The sequence below is a fragment of the Pteropus vampyrus genome, unplaced genomic scaffold, assembly GCF_000151845.1.
Source record: "Pteropus vampyrus isolate Shadow unplaced genomic scaffold, Pvam_2.0 Scaffold143, whole genome shotgun sequence".
Taxonomy (NCBI): domain Eukaryota; kingdom Metazoa; phylum Chordata; class Mammalia; order Chiroptera; family Pteropodidae; genus Pteropus; species Pteropus vampyrus.
Window position 1 is genome coordinate 1,153,343 of NW_011888924.1, and position 14,632 is coordinate 1,167,974.

Genomic DNA, 14,632 nt, shown 5'->3' on the forward strand with positions numbered 1-14,632 from the left:
CTGGCACCATATTTATCTTTACATGGAAATCTGGAGAGTGGAGATGTTCACATGTGATGAGCGATTTGGATTTGTCATTGCCAGTAATATCAACACGGGGGTCAAACCAAAACAAGCAGTCAGTCAGAGAGGGCAGGATTGACACTTGAAGACATCAGAATGCAAACGAATTTTAAGACGAAAAACGGGACGTCGAAGGCATTTTAGCTTTTAGTGGGCAGTTGATGTGTGGACCGGGACTCCTCCCAGGGCCTCCCAGCTGGTTCTCTTCCATGGTTAGGAAGTGGGCAGTTGGAGAAGCTCTAGCCAAGACAGCGGCTCCCAAACCTGGCTGTACTTCAGACTTGCCTGGGAAGACTATTAGACATCCAGACTCCCGGCCCATCCCTGGAGCCTCTGACTCAGTGAGGCATCAGGACCTGGATGGATTCTTTGGTTCTTCATGTGATTCTGATGCACTATCACATTTAAGGATCACCGGGCTGGGGACTTTCTAGCTGCCTCTGATGCCCAAATAGTTCAAGTGGCTGTGCAAGGAATTTTGACCTGAGAATTGGGACACGGTCCTGAGGTTCCAGAAGGTCCCCTAGGGAGCCAGGAAGAGGAGGACTGTCTAGGAGTGGAAGTCAGTTGAAGAATCAGGCAGTGGTCCCAAACAGCCAGAAAGAGATGAGAACAAAGAGAGAGGGGAAGAGAGAGCCCACAGCTTTAGATCCGTGTCAAGTTTAGAACGAGCTCCATTTGATAAAAAACATGTAATATATCTCTGCTGTACAGGGATTGCTTCTGCGATGAAAATAATTATGCACTTGACTGTTCAATTACTGACTACAGTGAAGGCTAGAAATTGAAACGTAAAAATGGTATATGCTGAATATGAATTCTGATGCGCCAAAGATCCCATTACTATATGTATCTCTCAAAAATAAATTTAAATTGCTTAGGTCCCTACCTAATGACTGGCAGAAAATTTAATCCCAAAAGATTCTGGAGGGTCCTACCCTCTTCCTTTTGGTGATAAAGCCCTCCAGCTTCTGTGGCCTTGTTAAAATGGGACAGGGGCTGGGGCTGAGGCCTCAGTCCATGATGACCAGCATCTTTCAAGTCTCTCTTTGGCTCAGCACATGGTCCTTGACTCTCAGGCATTGCTGTTCCGGTGTGTGTGTGTGGGGGGGGCGCATCTCAGTAACACTCGCGACACAGGTCCCCCCTCATGGCCTGAAAGTACTTCACGCAAGAGGTATGCTCATGCATGCTCAGAGGGAGAAAGTGCTTCCCCTCTGGTCGTTTCTGCCTCCCATGCTCCCACAATGAGCCTTTCGACAGGCCATGCTGGCCTTTCCGTCTCAGGAATGGGAGCTAGTAGAGAATGGAGAGAACATTTAACTCCAGTTAAAGACCTTTTCTTTTTTTCCCTTAGCGATTCTCCCTGCTCCAGTTGCGAAGCCCAGGGTTGGTTTCAGGGGGCTGAGATGGCTCCCTTCTCTTTTTACTACCCTCAGCTTATTTGAAACAGACATATTTGCCAACCCGTGATGGCCACGGCGGCACTGCCATCATAGCAGGCAGACGGACAGGAAGCAGCCCCGTCACACCCCCACCCCAGCCAGGAATGGGCATTTTCCAAAGCGCATTCTTTCTGTTTAATTTTGCTGTTAAGAAAGGCCTAACGACAGACCTATCCATTATAGTAAGTCTGGCCGTCTGATTTACATTAATAAACGGTAGTGTTATAAAATGCCCAGAAACTTCTGTTTTGCTGATTCTATTCTAGATGCGTATGAGTCAGGACTCTGGCTGCAAGGAACAGCAACCGTGAGCATAAAGGCCCTCAGGGAGCTCATGAATTTTTCTGGAAGGCTGGAGAACCAGGCTTGATAAATGGGGCTTTGCAGACAGCGGCACAGATCATGCGACTCCAAACATACCCACCTTGAATAATCTCTCCCCTCCCCACTTCTTTATATTTGTACAGTAAGCCATTGACTTTAATTTTTTTTTCTTTATTTTTTTAACCATTTTAGCCATTTTAAGTATACAGTTCAGTCAATTTTTCACTTTGGCTTTATTGAGAAAGCGTTTCCATATCATATGATTCACCCATTTAAAGTGTACGATCCAATGATTTTTAGTATATTCACAGATATGTGCAACCCTCACTATAGTCAATTTTCATCACCTCGAAAAGAAATCCATCCACCCTTTAGCTATTACCTCTATCCCCCCAATCCTCTCATCCCCACGCAACCAATAATCTACTTCCCATCTCTTTAGATTTTCCTGTTCTGGACATTTCATATAAGTGGGATCATATAATATGTGTTTGGCTTCTTTCACTTAGCAGGTTTTCAAGGTTCGTCCATGTTAGAGCATGCATCAGTACTTCATTCTTTTTTTTTAATGACTGAATAATTTTCCATTGTATTTATGTACCACATTTTATTTCTTCATTCATCAGTTGATGGACATTTGAGTTTTTTTTCCATCTTTTGGCTATTTTGAGCAGTGCTGCTATAAAATATTGGGTATAAGATTTTGTGTGGATATATGTTTTCATTTCTCTTGGGTATACAATTCGGAGTGGAATCGCTCTAGCCTTTCGTTTTTAAGGAACACCTGTGAGATTCACTCTGTACTGTTCCTTGGATGGTCCCCAGCAGGATGGATGTCAGTGCTTCTGCTGGAAGCAGCTCAGTAACACACCCTTCACTGGTGCTTCTTCTTCTCCATTGCACTTTTTCCTGCTTCTGCAGCCTGTCTCCTGGATCACCTCCAACACGAATTCCCCACACCCAAGTCCTTGTCTCTGGCTCTGCTTTTAGGCAACCCAAACAGAGATAAGAAAGCCAATCCTTGCCCACTCCTGTTCACACACCTGTTCCCCAGGTGTCAGGGAGAAGCAGTAGGTGGCCCCTTTACCTTCCACAAAAGGAGAGAAGGTCTGCTGCTCCCCAAGACTCATCCTCAAATAGGAAGGCTGTTCTGATGTAAGGTAGAAAAAACAAAACACCACCCCCACCCCAAAAAAGACAAAAGTCCACCCCAAGGTGATCGCAGTGGGTGGAGGAAGAGAACCAGCATGTTCGGTGCATATTACACCCAAAGGGACACTGGATCCATCATCCTATTTAACTCCCACAACAGTCTCGAGAGCTCGGTGCTGTCAGAGAGGCTGAGGATCTGCCCAGGGTTGTCCAGGAAATGGAGGAGCCCAGACTGGCAGCCAGGTTTGTCTGGTTCCAGAGCCTGTTCCCTTTCCCCACACCGAGCTATTCCTACATGCTACTCACAGCGAAACTGTAATTCCCAATTGCACTGAAGCAAGTGTCTTTTTGGCTCCACATCCTACTGCAAATGAAGTCAGATGCTTCCTTTTCAGCCCTATGAACTTCCCATTTCCGGGAGATGGGTGGTTCCCCTTTTACCTTGATGGGATGGAGTTTCCATGTGCTTTTCAGCAATCTTATCGATTGAATGTGGTTCTAAAGCTTTTCATTCTTGACACATTGCCTCTGATGTAGACTTTTAGGACAGGGAGCATCCCTGTTGAAGAGGAACGTGCAAGATAGGGCAGCATTTCTCATGTAATGAGCTGCTTTAGCTTATTCCATGGTTAAAACTGAGCGTGTCTCAGACAAAAACTAAAAAACCATTCACACCTGCAATGTTTGGTTGCTGCTGGGGGCTGTAGGTTAGAAAGTCATTCAACTTATGGACTTTGCAGTGAATCGTGCACCTCGTTAAAGATGTGTGATGACCGGGGGCGGGGGAAACCATCTTCCCACTAGGTTATAACAACAACAACAATGAAGCCAGATGAATTTGATGGAAAGGACACCCACTTAGACGGCAGAAGACCTGAATTTGAGTCCAGGCTTTTCACTTTCCAGCTATGTGACTTTGACCAAGTCACTTGCCCTCTCTCAACCTCGATGTCCTCATCTATCAAATGAGGTTTTGGTGAAGATGAAATAAAATTATAGCTGTGAAAGTTTTACACAAATATTAGCTCTGATACTGTTATCTCTAGAAAGACTTTGCAGGCTGTATATTGCTCTTTTCCTGAAACCCAGGCTGATATCTGAAGTACAGAGAGATCGTTGATGGTATTCATGCAAAGAAACTATTCAAAAGTGTAAGCCTTGTGTTAGAGACACCCATTGCATGAACAGGTGAAAGAAAGGGAACTCGCTGAATCCATGCATAAGGCTCAGCAAGAGCCTCAATGCTTTAAGGCAATGATTCTCAAAGTCTGGTCCCAGTGGTGGAAGCATCACTCAGATGCAAATACTTAGGCCCCACTGGACCTCTTAGATCAGAAACTCTGGAGGTAGGGCCCTATCACCTGTATTTTAACAAGATTAAAAAGATTTTTCTAAATTTAATTAAGTTTACAAGATTAACACTCTTCAGGTGCCTGATGTTTGAGATCCACTGCTTTAAATGCATGACCTCGGTTAGTCCTGACAACAAAGCTGACAGGTGTGCTTTATTATTACCGTCTTACAGCTGAGAAAACTGAGGCTCAAAAGAGCAGAATTCGCCCAGAGTCACAGGTAATCACCTGACCTTTCCGTACTTCCCTGCTCCCTTGTGAATTATCTTTTAGAGGTATTACATGTGTAAGACGGTCTTCCCCTCAGTAGATGACTAAGTAAACTGGCACACACTTGCAGACTAGCCAGTATAGTAACCATGGTGAATCAGGAAGATGTGTCACTCACTCAGCAAACAATGTTGGCAAGGGCTGTGTGCTGCACTACAGTGACTCACTGTACGAGCGTTCCCTGGCGACCTTTACACGACTTACTGATCCTTTCCTATTTGGCTCTTCTACACGCTGCACAATCATCCCTATGCTGCCCCTCCCCCCACACTCCACTCCAGACCCCCGGATAGAGCCAGCATCCCATCTTTGGCTGAGGTTTCAGGTCGACTGGCCTTCTAGGCGCCTCTGTGAAGCACCCTGCCCTCCAAGCCCTCCTCAGACCCTGAGAATGAGCAGGAACCTGGGCGTTTCCATCCTGCGTTAGCTAAGAGGTCCCTACTTCCAGGCTGACTTTTGTTGGTACTGAGGGTGGGGCTCCTCTACTTCAGGCCCACCCTCCCAGCCCCCTGCAGCTCTGTAACGTCTGGGTATGTCACCCCACCGCCAATAACGACAACCTAGCATCATTCCCAGCGCTTCACACAGAGATCATCTTCTCCCAAATGGATTTTTCATTTCCCTTCTCAGAGGTGCCACTCTCGCCACCCCAGATAGACACTTATTCTACACCCATGTTAGGGAAGATGGAGGATTTCATCTCGTAAATCCTAGAGAAATATTTCCTTGATGATCTCAGGTCTCCCCAGGCTGGGCAGGAAAGGAAGCTACAGTCAGGGTTCTGTTTAAGCCCCCAGAAGACTTGGCTGATGACCTTCCAGTCTGCCCTTCTGAGTGCATGATCCTCCTTACATCTCATGGGACACTCCTAGTTACAAAGAAATCTGGGAATGTGGTATTTTAGCTGGACACATTGCCTACGGAATGGGACAGCAAGGAAGAAGGGGCAGATGGAGTTTGATGGACAACTTGTTTTCTCAAAAACTAACGGTAGTTAGCTACAGGAATAGTGAGTTTTCAGGTCAGCCACACAAACCACACAGACTGAGAAAAAGCAACCCGATTTGGCAAACAAGAGGTCATCAATGGCCTTTGAAAGGGCAAGGTCAGAAGAGTATCCGTTTGGGAGTCGGGTAGGTAGAAGACAACTGACCAGGGTTAAACAATAAATGAAGGATGAAGAAGTAAAGATGCAGGACCCAGACTTCTCTACAGGGATATTGGAGTAACGAGAAAAGAGGAGAGAGAGATAATGGTAATGGACACGCAATCTCTGACCTTTATTGTGACTGCGTCTTTTCTTCCCCCAACTCAACCTTGACAAGACCTGCTAACAGCAAAATTGACTGGTTTGAGCTTTGGCTCCCAGGAAAGGTGCTAATGAGGAATAAAATGGCCAAAGGTTGACCCGCAGGAGGGAGAAGTGTGTGCCAGCTGAGCACTGAGCACTTTTTCCATGACAAAAAACCCTGTTAGTTCTTTCTTCTCTTCCTGCTGGTGCTTGCTTCCTCCTTCCTTGTCTTCTTTCTATTCTTCCTTTATGATCCTTTCTTTCTTCCATCCCTAACATATATGTCTTAAGTAGGGGCCTTATATTTATTGAGCACCTGCTATCGGCCAGGGACTGGGTTTGGGGCCTTCTGTACATTATTTCACTAAGTTCTCTCAACATCCTTTGTAGGGATATACATGATTATCCCCATTTTACAGAAGAGGAAATTGAAGTTTGCAGAGGTTAAATAACCCAGCAAGGTCAGCCGGCTAAGGAGGTTGCCCCTGGGAATTACATCTTGATCCATTAACTCCTATTAAGGAGTTATAGAAATGTCAATTCTCAAAAGAGACGTGGAATTCTAGTTGTTGTTGTTGTTGTTGTTTTTAATAAAGTCCAGATCTGTCTTTCTATCAAGGGCCACTGACCTGCTAATAGAAATCCTCAGAAGGGTGAGCTTGAAGAATCCAAATGTTGTGCTGTCAGTCTCTGTCTTCTGTGAGCCTAAGCAGGCAGCGAAGCTCCAGGTGCTTAGCCAGCCCCCTCCAGGGGTGCTGGACCTGTTAGCAAAATGACAGTGAGCAGGAGCCTGTGGCCACAAGCCTCTGCGTACAGAATCTCCCAGATGACGGACCAAAGAGTAGCAACTTTCATAACAACTTGACATTGACAGAGTTTTTAATAAACATAGACATTTTCTACTGTTATTGCTCCAATCTTTTTCAGAAAAAATAACCAAGGGTTTTGCCCTTTACTTGGGTTATCAGCAGCAATAAAATATCTGGAATGAATCCACTTGAGGCCTTTCCAGAAACTGTCAGTCTCCTCTCTCCTCTCCATCTGTCTGTCTGTCTCCACGCCAGGTTACCTTTCTTGAGACTCTTTTATTTGTGGGAACCTACCTTAAAACCTATTTTATGTGGTAAAAGAGGCAAAATGTGATGGCTACATGCTCGCTTATTATTTTCTCATTACATGGCCCTTTAGTGAACCAAATACAACCTATTTGATCAACACACATTTATTGATCTCATCTAAGGCTGAGTAAACATGAAAAGCAATTCTGTGATGTAGTTAGAAAAAACATCCTAAGCTATGGTGCTGGTTAACCTTTTAATTCCCAATGTCTGGTAGGACCAATTACGGATATTTTTAAAAAGAGAAGAGCCTGGGGCACGGCAGTGACAGAGGTTATCTGAAGCATTTTGTCTTTAACTTTTTAAAGACTTGGATCAAGACATTGTGTTGTGCAACATGAATATTTTTTCTTTAAAAGGCAAGTATAGAGATTACCTCTGGGGGACGGGAGGGGAGGAGACAGTGCGGAGAAAAACATTTCCCTAATATTTGTATTTTACTGTGTGCCCATCTGAGCCTTCTTTTAAAAAACAAAAACGAGTTAAAATGAAAAAAAAAAAGAGAGAGAACACCCCCACAAAAGAGGGGGCACAAGTAGAAGATGTTTTTGAGAAACTCACCCCGCTCTGTACAGATTCACTAGAAACATGTCATTGCCATTTCTTTCAAGCTGACACTCCTGTTATGAATTCACAAAGCGCCTCAGCTGTTCAACTCACTAACGGAGGTATGCGGATGGAAGGCTTTCGGCTTTGGGTTCTAACTTCTAAGTTGCTCTCATTGTTTCTCAAGGTCACGTGCGCCTAACAGAGGGTGAAAGGGAAAAGCGAGGCATCGTCACTGAAACCTCGAGGGGAAACATTTTGGGCGGCACATAGCTGATGTTTCTGGCGAAATCACATTGTTTTGTTTGCGAACCGCTGGCCCTAGCATCCCCACTCGTTAGTGGAGATTTTCCAGTTCAGAGATTCATTAATTCGGAACCCCTGACTGGTTTGGTATAACAAACTTGAGTTCCAATATCTCAAATGCCTGCAGCTGAAACCCACATGGAATCTTTCCCAATAAATAGGGACTCACTTTGTATGTCCCTCCAGGCAATACGACTGCAGAGTGAAGAAAGAATAGCAAAAGATGCTCTCTCCATATCCTGCACACCCTTCCTTAAAATACACATATGTATTTATTTCTCATATGAAGCAACGTGAGGCAAACTGGTCATTGTTAAGCTGCTTTATATTACCAAAGGTTCTTTTAAAAATGGTTGGTGTTTGAAAGTTTAGTCCAATAATTCAACATTTTCTAGATACTGGAGTAGGTAGAAATAAATATAATGACATTTTTTTCAGAGGCCCTACATCTGAAAAATTCAATTGCATAGAAAGATAAAAGCATTGTGAATGGTTTTTACTTAGCCCTTTTTTTAAAAAAAATTCTATAAAGAATGTCTTCAGATAAAAGCTCTTTTAATCTACTTTGGTGCTTGTTTAAAGATGATTCATTGGTTGAGTTGTGAATGAAAAGAACTTAAAACTAATCTGTAGAAGGTCATCGTTAAGGGTGGTCGGTCAGAAGTGAAGTCAGAGTATCTCCAAAGGATGATTAGTTGTTGGACAAAAGAAGTCAACCCCGAGCTCCTGGAAGCAGAAACCTTGGCTTCTGGCTCTGATTCTGAGGACCCAGCAACATGTCTGAGCAAAATCAGGGATTTCACCCACCATGCTTGAGATGTTATGGCACAGGGGTACTTTTCCGGGGGCAACTGGGGTGCATTTTGGATTCTAGGGACATGGGGGTATGTAGGCAGCAGAAAGGAGGAAGGGCAGGGTTCAAAGAGAGGACGGGATAGGGCGAGAGGAATAGCAAAAATGTTCTGTGCTGTGATGGGCAGGACAGGTCCAGAGTCTGGATTCTGAGTACAAAAAAGAAGAGATTAGACAATATGCCTCAGAAACCAGGTGCTGCCTGAGAATCAGCCTCCCAGCAGAGGCAAGAACAAGGTAGGGAGGGGGAGGAAAGAGGCTGACTAACTGCATTGCTGACAATCTCCCACCTCACGGGCACCAAACGTAGGATTTGCTTCAGTAAATCTGGAATGTTGAGAGGGGCAAGGCCTCCCGTGCTCCCAGGTCATTCTTCACTTTCCTGCTCACGCAGAATTCTCTAAAAAGCCAGGAACACAATTCACAGATGGAAAAAAAAAGAAAAAAGATTTAAGATGCAAATAAGGTCAAATGAAGGCGTGAACAAGATATGAAATGTTTTGTTCGGTCCAAGTATGGAGGGCTGGTACCGGATTCTATTTTGGGTTCTGATGGTCAGTTCAGCCCAACCTTACAGCATGAAAGCTTCATAACAGAAGGAACTTCCTTGTAGTAACTGCTGTATCCCCACTGCCTGCACTGATTGTGGAAGAAATGGGGCTGGAATGTGCTAGGTGCTATACCACAAAGCAAAAAGGTGCAAAGAAAGGCTCTGACGAGGTTTGCGGTTGGTGAGACTCAGTATTAAAAGGTATTTCCCAGAGTGTGCTAACGAAGAGCTTGGAATGCTGAGGAAGCAAACAGGAAGAAGTTAGGGCACTGGACAGGAACTACTGGACGGCTCAGGGGAGAATCTGCTTAACTACTGATTTGAGAAGAAGGTAAATGGAAGAAGATATAAAACCAGGTGTGTCTGGCTCAAGTCTTTCTACAGTCTCAATTATAGCACCTGAGACTCTAACTGTTGAATTTAAGACTACTTTGTTAGTTATAGTGAATTCGCTAGTCTGTGTTTAAGACATTGTTTAGGAAAAGCAATAAAAACCGTAAAGCAAACTCACCATTTACTGCTCTTCAACTTTGATAGTGTCCAAAATACCACCTTTCTTTACCATATTCTAGCCATAAATTACGTGATTGCAAATAAGAGAAAAATCCTCCTCGTGCACAATGACAAAAGTGTATGCCTGCCCTAGTTCCTAACTCGCACAAAGACATTATTATTCACTGATGATTCCTTGCTGCTTAGGCTCCTAGGTTAAAATGGATATAGTTGTATGATAGATAACAGAGTATCGAGCATTGGAGTTTGTGCTCATTTACATCATCTTTGCCTAGTCCAAGTGCTCTGAGGTGTATTACACACTCTATCAAAGAAAAGAAAAAAAGCCAGCTTATAGGTGATGACTAGGATATTGTATCGAAATATTTGTTTTGCCTGTTTGCTCCTATGATCTCCCCAAGTCATTCTCACACCACTAGATGGAAGACTGGCTTCTCTCTGACTCTCAATATTTATGTGCTGTCAGCAGCAGCCTTGGTTCCTCAGTGAAGGATCTCCTAAGCTGGAAAAAAAAAATCCCACACTAGGCCCGAGAGAACCATCTTGGGAGAATGCCTCTTGTCAAGGTATAGGATTGACATGAAAATGTTGAAGACACTAGCCACGGACGGCAGACCATTTAGTGAATGGGCATGGGCTGTGGGTCAGGCTGCCAAGGTTCAAATCTCAGCCCTTCTAGTTACCAGCTGTGTGATTTTGGATATGTAATTTTCTCTTTGCGTCTCGGTACACTTGGCTTTTTTTTTTTTTTCTTTTTTTACTCTTGGTTGTTTCACAGGGATAATATTAACATCCACCTTGTATGATCTAAGGATTGAATGAGTTAACTAACATTTGCCTGTAAAGAGCTTAAAATAATTCTTGGGACATAGTCCAACCCTTGGTAAATGTTAAATGCTTTTTTATTGTCACTTCTCTCTTGTTAAACTTCGTAAGTTATTAGGTTAGTTTAGGTCAGCTACAGAGAACTAAATTATCTAGCATCAACTAAAAGTATTTATTAGAGATGTAAGTTTAACGTTAATATTCCCAATGAGCAGGGAAGTACCATTATCCAACTTTGTCCCAGCAGACCTCCCAGATGTCATTGTTTTCATGTGACAGCAGCAATTTCATCAAACAGTATGCTTTCTGCATCCTCTTAATTCGCTCTATTGAAATTCCATTAAAATTGTTTTCTAAGGCAATGGAGCAATTTGGTAGGCCAGATTTTTTTCAATTTTTTTTTTTTTTTTAGCTCAGACCATTTTTCAATTACTGATATCCGGGCTGTGAGAGAAGCACCCAGTTCCAAAGGTAATGAATCTAGATTTGACAGCTCTAAGTCCAGCTCACTCTGAATATGTGTTTGATACGTTTAGAAAAACCATGCCAGCATTCTTAGAGATGAACATGCACAGAAGGCCCCAGGAATGAAACTTGGGCTTTCCATTGGTTCCAGAACCCTTGTTAAAAGGGAAGAAAAAAAATCTCTAAATAAATGCGTGTATAAGATAATATTCCACACAGAACTGTCAATGTGAGGGGTTTTTTTTGTCCCTGAGGATGACTTTTGTCATTCTTTTGCTTTGCCCAAAAAAACATTCAGAAGAACATAATTTACTAATGTTACAGATTCAAAAATATACTTTTTCCTTAAGCTTTTAAGTTTGGTTTACAAACTTTTACTCTTCTGTTTAAAAATCACTTTAGAGATCCTTGAGGAAAATAATAAACAATAATAAACTGACAACTGTCTTACGAAGATCCCTTCATTAACACTTAAAACTTAAATAAATTTTATAAATCTAAAAAGTTAAATTTATAAAACTGGTGAATCTTAAAATTCTCTTGTTTTAACACTGCTTATAAAGCCATTAAAACTTCAACTTAAAAATACAGTCTAAACCATGACTCAGTGACACATCGCAAATTAGAATCACAGAGTAGATCTATTTAAAGCCCCTACTACGCCACATTCTTGCGATCACAACGAAACACAGTTTCTTTCCAAACTTAACTCAAAAATACAAATAGCGTAGGGTTAATTTCTTTTATTATCTGTTCAGTTAATCCTAGACCTCCCTGAGGGGAAGTACACTAACTCACTGAATAGAAGACATTTATAGTGTACCTGCAATTTGGGGTCGCCACCTCACCTGCCGAGGCTGCTGACAGACATTCCAAAAGAGAACGCAAGTGGAACTCTGACACCAAGAGTGACTTTTCCCGTGACTGCCTGCGCAGTTGGGTTCTTTTTAATAGTCAGTTTGCCACGGACTCCGAAATATAGAATACACCACTGCGACGTAAAAATTATTTTGAGCTAAAGTCATTTGAGTGTCAATACTTGCAGAAGGAGGCTTTCTCTAAACTCCCCTTATTATTGGCCTAAACGCAGAACCTGCCAAAAGAATTCAACTGTCATAAATCTCCTCCTTGGGAGTTTTACAACTTTTATCACTGGAGATGAAGTCCCCAGAATAAGAGATCGCTGTTTAGATCTTGTCACAAAACTATTGTATCTCCATCTGTTCTCTTAAGGGCCCACTTACTTTTCCTAAAAGTCATTTGTTTTCACATAAGTGCCCTTTCTCTCCCTTCCCTTCCCCTGTTAAGATGGCATATTAGCCCCAAATTCTAATCATTCCCTGAGTCACGTTCTTCTGTGTGCTTCTATGTATGTACATGAATAAAAATTGGTATTTTCTTCTGTTAATCTGTTGTTTATCAATTTAATTCGCGCACCCCCAATTATTTAACCTAAGTGGGTCGAGAATAAGTTTTTCTTCTCTGTCACCGAGCAACCATACTTAGTCAACGTAACTAACGTATTTATTTCTATTCACTTTCCAGGGTCATTCCCACTATCATACGAATATAATGTTACCGTCTCATTAAAAAAAAAAAGTATTTAGATCTCACTAGCCACCCTCCTCCACCTTTTTACTCTTGTTTGCAACAGCACTCTGTAAACCGACTTCAATTTCTCTCCTTCCCTTCTCTCTTAAACCCTCTCCAAACAAGTTTTGACAACCTGCACGTCTCCACCGAAACTATTCTGTTCACTGTTCACTCACAGTATCTGTAACAGTGCTTGAGCATGTGATAAATGCAAAACTAGTATTTATTCATAAGTTGTGTTTCTGAATACTTTTTCTGTCTTTCCTGTTTGTTAGAACCACACCTTTCAGAGAAACTCGAATGACATTTGAATGGATTCTAAGCCTTTGGGAGGTGTCACAACTCTAGTTCTAAGGTCATGTCAACCACAGATACAATTGCGGATTGTATAGTTTGCCAAAAAAATATTAAGTGTGCATTCAAAAGAAACAGGCTGGCATCACTGCACGGACTCTTGTGAAACAGCCCTACCCAAGGGGGTAGCTGGCATTCCACGTCACTTACTGATTTACCTATATAAACCTTACTGGACATACCTTCTGAGCTGCTTCAAGTTGTTCTTGAATCTTTGCCCTATACCAACTGGAGGGAGTTGTGCTCTTGTCAGAGCATACAGCTTATTGCGTACAGCATAAAACATCCCAACTAAAACCAGATCGAAGTTTTGAAGGTAGTTGTGCATGTGTTATTCAATGACGGCTATCATAAAAATAGAAGTGAACATATGTGATGAGTTAAATTTTGTTAGGTGGATGTGTCCACAAACTCTCCCCTCTCCCACTCAAATTACCAAAGAGAATGTAAATTACACAAAGGGAGGAATATATGTCTGTTTGGCTCCTCGCTGTATCAATACATAGTAAACACACAATATATTAATATTCCAGGACCTAGTATTCATTGTTGAACAAATGGACGAAAAGCTGGTAATTGCCAACTCTCTCCATCTGCTCAGCTACCCCGATGCTCACTCCCATTCCAATTTACCCTGTTTAAAACTGGTTCCTAGACTTTTTTTGTGATGCAAGATCATAGAAAGAGAACAGAAAGCCTTTCCTTGAAGGGAGAGGTAGAGAGAGGTCTTGTCAAAATTGACGAAATACTAAAGAGTATAAGAAAAATAATAAATGTGGGGAGAGGAAATAAAAGCTGATCTAGCGTGGGTAGAGGAGGGAATTTGGCGGGGTGTGTGAGGGGGTTTCTGAGAGGCTCCTGAGAATGTGGGAGGGCAGAGTGAATGTTGAGGGGTGCGATAAGAAGGAAAGGAGGGTGAAGAGTCTGGTTGGGGTTAAGAATTGCACTTCGTTTGATGTCCTCTGGGGGACATGAGAAACGAACGATATTCTTTTATCTTTCACTTACTTCCTTTTGCCCACCTGTGCTTCTCTGAATGAGACCCCACTGCAGGTCTGGACTGCTCTCTTTTTGAGTTACAGCACAAAGATTTCGAGCTTCTGGAGGGCAGGGAGCACATCTTCACTTTGTATTTCTGGGCCTCGTGGAGTGTCTGTCATGGAATTGGAGCTCAGTTAACGTTTTGGGAATGGAACTAAACTTGACTCTCACACTGACAGCACAGAGTAACACCCTGGGAAAAGGCAGCTGAATGCCATGCGGGAAAGTCTTCTTCTGGCTTGTTTGTTTTAGTGTATTTAGCTATTAGGCTTTAAACAACAGTACAGTTCTGTCGAGGCACAATTGCCGTACATTGTTGTACAGATAAAGTATAAAATTCAGTTTTGATATGCGAACACCTGTGAAACCAACAAATAATGAACATAGACATTACCTCTAAAGTTTCCTCCTGGTGTTGACGTTCTGGCATGTTTTGCTTTGTTTCCTGGCTTTATTATCCAGTGATAAAGAGATAAGGTAGAGGACAGATGAAACAGGACTTCTCACCAATTGGTAACACTTATCTGGGCAGATACTTCTCCCCAGCCGGGTTTGAGAGAGCATCACGACAT

General features: G+C 42.7%; 1 protein-coding gene across 2 annotated transcripts in view; it reads right to left on the reverse strand.

Annotated features, from left to right (window-relative positions):
* The window catches only part of APOH (apolipoprotein H), a 45,367-nt gene extending 30,844 nt beyond the window's left edge, over window positions 1-14,523 (reverse strand). The window contains exons 1-2 of one of the 2 annotated variants that reach the window (XM_011368502.2): window positions 14,455-14,523; window positions 14,042-14,172 (exon numbers count right to left, since the gene is read on the reverse strand). The gene's annotated coding sequence lies outside the window, so the exon portion shown is untranslated. Of the gene's footprint in view, window positions 1-6,526; window positions 6,659-7,576; window positions 7,673-14,041; window positions 14,173-14,454 lie in introns of those variants that run through there. The other variant, XM_023535631.1, reaches the window with a different exon arrangement.
* Between the last annotated feature and the right edge of the window lie 109 nt (window positions 14,524-14,632).